This window comes from Euphorbia lathyris, chromosome 7 (assembly GCF_963576675.1).
Source record: "Euphorbia lathyris chromosome 7, ddEupLath1.1, whole genome shotgun sequence".
Lineage (NCBI taxonomy): Eukaryota > Viridiplantae > Streptophyta > Magnoliopsida > Malpighiales > Euphorbiaceae > Euphorbia > Euphorbia lathyris.
In genome coordinates, this window is record NC_088916.1 from 61096074 (window position 1) to 61105054 (window position 8981).

Below are 8981 nucleotides of genomic sequence, written 5' to 3' on the forward strand. Positions count from 1 at the left end.
CAATCTACTATTATGGACAAGTTCAAGGAGCTAATGATGTATTAGGCCTTATTTTCAAATATTTTGGTTTAGTTGCGGTCTCTACTTATTTGTATGATATGGTTTAAAACTTTAAGAACATTGTTTAATAACTTTTGGTGAATTATATTACTTGTAAACATTATATTTTTTTTTATTTGTTTCAATGATATTATTGTTGAAGTGTTAATATTTACACATTTTTAAAGATATATGTTACAAATATATGTGTTTTTAAATAATATAATACATATTTTAATTGAATTTATATAACAATTTTGTTGAATCACAAATTCGATTAATTTCCGATTAATCTCCAATTAATCCTCAATGGCCTTGTTTGTCCATCTAGCGTCTAACATTTTCTACAATATTGATATCGCAAGTATATATTGTTTTCTTTCCACCAATCATCTCTCATGTACTGATCAGAAAACGATTTTCATTAGTTGAGTATATTACTCCGAAAACCCCGTAAAGTATATTACTCCGAAAACCCCGTAAATTTTTCTTTCTTTTAAATGCAAACCATTTGCCACATCAAATATGATTATCAATTTAAAGAAAATATGTTGATCTACCTGTTAAAAAAAAAAAAACTTTCGAGCACATGTAAATGTATAGCACGTTTTGTATGTGATGAAGTTTATATATAGACAATATTAGTATGGTGCTTCTTCAACCCCAATCTATATATATATAGATAAGATTAACAATTATAATTAATTATGTGGTGTTCACTAATTTCTGATTATTTATAAAGAATACTTAAATATTTAAAATATATTGAATGCATATTAAATAATGTGGCAGCAATTAAAAAAAGAGAGTTGATAAAAGGTAAGTGGTCCTCCTGTCTTCTCTTGCATGTACCAGCCATCAGCGCAACTATATCTATAAATAGGATTAGAATCATGGACAACTAAACAACAACAACAAAACTTTAGTTTCGAAATGATTCAGGCCAGTTAATATGAACTATCATATAAAATCGTAAAATCAAATCCTATCCACTACCATATTTTCCTCAATCCCCAATAAACTCATATCACTCTCGATCACTCTCCTCCAAGTTTGCTTAGGTCTTTCCCTACCCCTCACCACTACATCTTTTTGTCACTCTTCAGTCCTCCTAACCGGCGCATCAAGCGCTCTTCGTCTTACATGGTCAAACCACCTTAGTCGGTTTTCCCTCATTTTATTCTCAATAGATGTAACCCCTACTTTTGTTCTAATTATTTTATTACTCACCCGATCCTTTCTCGTATGACAACACATCCATCTCAATATACGCATCTCCACCACCGACATCTTATGAATGTGACAAGGACTACTATATATATATATATATATCTATTTTAATGTAGTACACAAATTGAATTATACACAATTAAAATTGCGCACCAAAAGTCTTAAATAAGATTAATGACACCTAATTAATTAATTAGTAGATGAAGAAGAGTAGGGTACATATAATAGTCCTTATGCCCGAAGGACCAACGGAAGGTTCCAAATTAGGGCATGGAATTAATGGCAGTGTCTTTTTTTATTGTGTTTATAAGTAATTTATTTCATTATCTATATTCCAAAGTCGTACGAATTTAGTACCTCTTTTCTTACGGAAATATACCTCTTTTTTCTTAGTTTGTCTGTGTTTGTTGTTGAGCTTTTTAGCTTTTTTTTCTTGTTTAATCTTTGTTATTGATTTCTTCACCAGGAGTTAACCCAATGTTATAAATTTTGCTTCCAAATAGGAATTTTGTGCATCCTTATTATAAAAAGAAGTGGCTTAAATATCTCCGTAAACTAAATAAGAAAAGATCCAAAAGTCCTTACTAGGGTTATAAGTTCGAACTACATTTTCTTTTTTTGACAATGAAGAACGGATTTTATAAATCAGAAAGCAGAACCGTACAGATACAGGGGGGAGGGTGAGAAATCCAAACCGTCCTATCAGTGCCTGATGTAACTGCACGGGCTAAAGAATGAGCAGCCCTGTTGGCTGTTTTACGAACAAATGAAATAGAGACATTTACAATTTCCTTTAATAAGAATTTGCAGTCTTCAATGATTAGATCAAGAGCTGAATTGCCGCTAGTTTCTCGCTGTAAAGCATACACTAGCAATTGGGAATCAGACTCTACTAGCACATTCCGTCTACCCGTCTCCTTTAACCAGCTTAACGCCTCACGGCAAGTCATGGCCTCTACCAAAAACGGATCCAATCGACATTGAAGTGTGTCGTTTCCCGCTGCAACGAAATCACCCACGCTGTTCCGAAGCACAAAACCGAACCCTGCACAGTTTCTCTCCACAAAAACCGCCCCATCGACATTTAGTTTGGTCCAGCCGTGCGGGAGGCGGTGCCATCGCTGTTCACTCGGTCTGTCCGCTACACCAGCAACAGGGCGTCGGGCTTGAGCAGCGCGCCAATTTGCTATATAAGACACAACCAAGGAGTGAAGAACAATTGGGGTAGAAGATTTTTTATTCCATACCTGGTTATTTCTGTTTATCCATAAAAACCAGCAGCCAACAGCGCCATGTCGGCATCCTCCGGTTTGACAGCCAATAACTTCTGCCAGAAGTCCGAGAAACCCGTGCAACCGTCTATCAGCCCCGACAGACCCGTCAAACACCAAAACAGCCTAGCCTTTCGACAAGCGACTAGTGCGTGGTAGTCATCTTCTTCTATTTGATTATACATAGGACACTCACTACTGATCTGAACCCGCCGGGAGTTGAGAGCTTTTAGTGATGGGAGGCATCCGGATAGCGTTCGCCAGATCAGATTCCTTACTTTAGGGGGGACCTTTAGAGACCAAACCGAATCCCAATTAATATCAGCGCTTATCGGGTTCAGTTGTGCCCTGTTTTGATCCGCCCACAGGTGTCGATAAGCACTTTTGACAGTGAACTTGCCTCTTGAGTCCCAGAACCACTCCCACGAGTCACGAACAGTCCGCAAGCTGAGCGGAATGCTTCTTATGAGATCAAAATCTCTATCAACAAAAACTCCTCGAATTAATTGTAGGTCCCAGTCGCCCGATTCGGTCCAGAGACTCTCTACTGTTTCACAGCCTAGGCCAGTAAGAGGGGTTCTCTCCAGATAGGGGTTTGCTGGATCCGGGAGCCATGGCTCGTCCCATATGTTGATTAATTCCACTGTACCTACCACTCTCCTTGCCCCAGACGCTACAATTAAATGAGCTGCATGAATGCTGCGCCAGATGAAGTTGGGCTTGGCACCAACCTGCGCTCCCAAAAATGAGGTAAAGGGGTAATACCTGGCCTTGTAGACACGGGCTACCAAAGAGTCCGGGTTGGTAAGCAGGCGCCAACCTTGTTTAGCTAAGAGAGCAATATTAAATAGATGTAGCTTGCGGAAGCCCATTCCCCATTCACATTTTGGAACACACAGTTTCTTCAAGGACTTCCAATGAATACCCCCCTCATTTGGGCCAGACGAACCCCACCAGAATGAATTCATCATCCTTTCCAAATCCGCACACAGAAGTTGGGGCTATAAGAACAAACTCATAGCATATAAGGGGAGAGCCTGAATCACTGACTTGAGTAGAATTTCTTTACCAGCTCGAGATAGAAGTTTGGATTTCAACTTGTGACTCTGGATCTGATCCTATCCGCAATATACTGGAAAAACTGAGATTTGCACCTTCCCACTAGCGCGGGGAGTCCCAAATAAGTAGCAGTATTCGTCCCAGGCGGGATTCCCAATAGATTGCTCAATTCAAGTCGTAAGTTGGCAGTGCAATTCTTACTGAAAGACATAGATGATTTAGAGAAGTTCACCTTTTGCCCCCGAAGCAGCTTCATACTGGTTTAAGCAGTTCTGAACCTCCATACATTCCTCTCTGCTAGTTTTGAAGAACAAATAACTATCATCAGCGAAAAAAAGATGAGAAATGGATGGAGCGGACCTCGCAATGCGACACCCGTGGATCAAACCTTGTGTTTCTAACGCCTGAAGAGATGCAGACAACCCCTCAGCATAGATTAAGAAAAGGTAAGGAGATATAGGGTCCCCTTGTCTTAGTCCGCGTTGTGGCAATATGGGTCCGATTGTCTGATTGTTGTGAGTAATATTGTTCCGAACCTTTGTAACACACTGCATGACCAAAGAAATCCATCTCTCATCAAAACCCAACTTCTGCATCATCTGCCTCAAGAAATCCCACTCCACTTGGTCATAAGCTTTCGCCATATCCAGTTTAAGAGATACAAAACCTTGCTGCCCCCGAGTCTTGTGTTCTAGAAAATGATTAACCTCAAAGGCCAGCATGATATTATCAGTAATAAGGCGCCCAGGGATAAAAGCACTCTAAGTAGGCGAGATGATAGTGCTCAATACCCTTTTGAGCCTGTTTGCGATTGCTTAGCCAGAATTTTGTATATCACATTACATAATGCTATAGGTTTGAGATCAGTAATTCTTTCAGGGACTACCTTTTTCGGAATCAGCACAATGTTGGTATCATGAATGCTCTCAAGAAAAACCCCTTCGTGCAACCACTGAATACAAGATTGAACCACCTCCGGACCAACTAAACCCCAGTAATGTTGATATTAGCAAGGATTAAACCCATCAGGACCTGGGCTTTTATCCGGATGCATAGAAAACACAACCTTTTTAATTTCCTCCTCCGTGAAAGGTTGTAACAGGTCATTATTCATCTCAGTAGTAATATTTGAATGAACATTATCCAACACAGGAGTAGCCCCACAACCAGAAGAAGAGAAGATGTCGTTGAAATAATTAAATATAAGAGAGGACAAACCTGAATTCCAGTCGACCTAGTTTCCTGATTCGTCTCTTAGTTTCCTGACCTCGTTCCTTTTTCGTCTGACACTAGCTGCAGAGTGAAAGAATTTAGAGTTTAGATCCCCAACCTTAAGCCAAAGAGCCTTACTTCTTTGCTTCCAATACGTCACCAATACGTCACCTACTGTAGGAGGAGTTCGTCAAGACGGATACGGGCTTGTGAAAAGGACTCACGGTCAGGGATACTTTCTTTATCCTTTAGCCTTTTGATGATTATACGGCATTGCCGAATCTCCTTCTTAAGCCGATTCCGAACTGTTAACCCCCACTTTTCAAGAGCTGCGCCACACTTTCCCTGCTTTTCCAGAAGACCACTATCAGCTGACTCTTGCCAAGCCGCTGTAATTTGATCACGACAGTCCCCCCTCCTCAATCCAAGAGTTCTCAACATGAAACCGACGTGCCACTATGCCTGAGCTATTGATTAGAGTTAATAAAAGGATCGAGTGATCAATGCAGTGGGCATCCTCATTATAGACGAATGCAAAACTGAACTTAGAAAACCAATCTGTATAAGCAAGGACCCGATCTAATTTTTCCTCGATGGAATTAGCAGTGCCTCTACCTCTCTCCCAAGTAAACGGGTACCCTGTCATATGAACTTCAGCCAAACCACAATCAGAAACCGCATCGTTAAACCCTCTCAAACGTGCAGGGGGTGCCTATTGCCTCCCTTCTTTTCTGATTGAGAAAGGATGTCGTTGAAGTCTCTGATAACAACCCAAGGATCAGTGTTGCTAGTAAACAAACCTCTTAATAACTTCCAAGAATCTGCTCTCCTCGACCTCTCAGGAAAACCATAAAAGCCGGTTAATCGATACTCTGACAAACCTAGTAGAGTGACCCTACAATCGTTGAAGTTGGAAGAGAAACCCAGTAATTGGACTGAACTAGCTGTTTTCCACATCAAATCTAAGCCTCCTCCGGTGTTAACAGGCTCAACAAAGAACAGGCCATGAAAAGAGAGCTTTTTCTTCAGGGCCTCAACTTTGGGACGGCTACATTTGACCTCCATCAAAAAAATGATTTCGGGATGATGACTTCTAGCAAAGTCCACAAGCTGACGAACTGTCCGAGCATTCCCGATCCCCCGCCAGTTCTAAGATAGAATGCTCATTTCTCTGTGCGAGCCGGGGGTCCGTGGCTCGCCTCTGTGTTACTGCTACTACCATCAATACTGTCATGCATACCCTTTGTTTCCAACTCCCTAAGCACTGCTTCTCTACTCTCATTACTGTCTACCCCGGTTCGTTTATGCTTTGGGTCAGATAACTCGATCCCTTCCTCTTCAAACATCTCAATCATGTTGTTAACAATTTTCACTCCACCCCAAGGGATGTTTTCCTTTCCCCATGCCCATATAGTAACCTTTGTTTTGTCGCCAAAGCCTGGAGGGATCACTGTAGCTATCTTTGGAATACGCATTGTATGGGCTATCGGCTCTACCCCTGCACTATTGAGTGACGCATTTGAACTGTTTGCTTGAGGGATAAGTTGGAGGGGACGGTTCAGAAGGAATTTTGATTGAGGTTGAACAGATGACCGACGCGTAGGGACTCTAAGCCATGGTCCATAAGGTCTATCAGTTTTAATCGGATCCGCCACATGCAGCAAGGCGGGGCAGAATTTGTCGGCATGCCCAATGAGTACACAGTCAAAACAGAACGTTGGCAAACGCTCATACTTAAAATTAACCCAGAACATTGTACCACCCGTCACACTGATCTGCATTTTCTTCTTCAATGGCGTGAAGACATTAATCGAAACTCTGATACGTTCTTGCAATCCATGTAAATTTATTAGGATCTGCTTCAACAAAAGCTCCCACAAAATTGCCAATACTAATAGCAACCTGCTCGGACATAAAGCCGGCTGGGAGGTCATACACCTGCAACCAAAAATATGTATGTGATAACTCAACATCCATAGGGTTCTATCCATCCACAAGAGGTTTAAGGATTAATAAATGTTGCTCAAAGGTCCACGGCCCCCCTGTACTACTCTGTCTCTCTCCCATGGATGATAGAATTCAAAGCGAGAAAGATTAGGTCCCATATCTTCAACAAACATACCTTTTGAGGGGCTCCATACATCAGCCAAAGTCGTTTTCATAAACGAGCTTTTAATCGGGTGATCCGTGAGGAAGGTCCCAATTAAGCTCCAGGACAACGGGCAAAGGCGCGACTCAGTCTCCTCTGGCTGGAGGACAAGGCCGGAGTTTACTTCTTCTTCTAGAGTTAACAGGGCGCTTTTGTCCATGAGAGAATCCATACCTTAGTTGAATTGAGTGCTGCGATAAAAGATGAAGGCGGAACAGTTCGGAAATTCCACCACGACGGAACTAGGTCACGGGAAATAACCACAATCCGAGCAGAGAAAGGCGAGCGGGAGTGTCGGAGGGTTAGGGAGAGGTGGGCTAAGGTTTCTGATAGTGACCGGAATGGGCAGGCGACGCGCCGGAGGGGATGGAGTTTCGTAGAAACGGCGAACGGTGAAAGGGCAAAAGGGGGGCTCGACAATCGCGAGAAGTTTTTAATTTCTTATTAAAGCCTAATTATGTTCCTTTCAAAAATAGTTCGAACTACATAATATGGATAAAATGGAAGAAACTAGACTAATGGAAAATCAGTAAATAAGTCTAAATGGCAAAATAGGTGGCAAAACAGTAATTAAATTGTAGCAGACATGTGCAGGAATCACAGAACTTGGTAGCTAAGGCTGTCCAAATGGCATAGGTCCATCTGACACGTCGTGTGTCCTGTTTCGGGCCATTGCCCACACGAGCCTTGGACCCTAACTTGTCGTGTGAAGATCTCAAAGAGTTGTCATCCTTATGTTTCACACCGCGTGTGAAGTAGGTGACACGCCAGATGAATTAGCTCCTAAGGTTCCAAAGATAAAGCCAACATCCCACATGACATGTGCTGAGTTGACATGCCCTGTGACTCTTCCTCCAACCAACCTTCTTACTTCTTACACGACATGTGGTTAAGGTAACACACCGTGTGAGTCATCCTTCACGATTGGCTTGATTTGCCCGAACAGATGCCATTATAGTCTCTCGACTCTAGGGCGAAAATAATAATAATAATAATAAATATATATTTACATACGAGAATTTTCGTGTTAATCATAAAAATTTGTTGTAATTTCATCCTTTCAAGAATTTGTGACAAAATTGATATGCAATGATTCTTTTCATCTATATTCTCTCTGGTTTATCATTAAGTGTCGTTTGATTTATGGAATAGAAGATCATCCGGTTAAGAGTTCTTTTTTAAAAAAACTTATAATTTTTCAATATAACTTAGATCAATTAGAAGAATTTTTTTTTTTAAGATTCAAGTTTTAGTCCTATGGAAATAACATACTGTTATTTTCAGAATTTCACCCAGTTAGGGCTTCCACGAGTGTGAGGGGCCTCCTGCAGGCCTCCAATGTATCCTCCAGGAGGATCGAATGGGTTATTCCATTCTGAGACAAGTCGGCCCTTAACTCTCTCTTCTCTGTTTCTGTGTTTTGTTTTTGGGCGTTCAGCCTTCCCGTGTAACAAAAAAAAAAAAAGAATTTCACCCCGTTAAGAGTTTTTTTTTTTTTTAAAAAAAAGGAAAAAATTGGTGATTTTTGAGAAATTGAAAAGGCAAGGAACTTTTCTCTCTTTCGAGAAGCTTTTTTTTGCTAAAAGTATCTTCAACGTAATTATATAATTGTCAATAAGAATTAGAGAAATTCTAGTCAACCACTTTTGATTTGTATGGAGGGACTTCCTCAATTCTAATCTCATAACGTGAATAATAATTACATGACTTGACCAAAATCATCAAATCCAAATATCGATCATTATACCTATTACATTTTACTTATTTGATATGTTTTAATAATATTATTGTTAAAATACTGTTGTTGACATATTTTTAAAAATATATGTCACACGTAAACAAAGATATAACTCATCTCAAAAAGTATTTCAAAGGGTGAAGATTGTCTCACATATTCAAGGAGTCATATGGATTCCTTATTTAATAATGTGGGATGTCTAACATCATACTATAAAAAAAATATGTCACAAATATACACGTTTTTTATATTAAAATTATTTATATTATTATTTTTAAGTAGT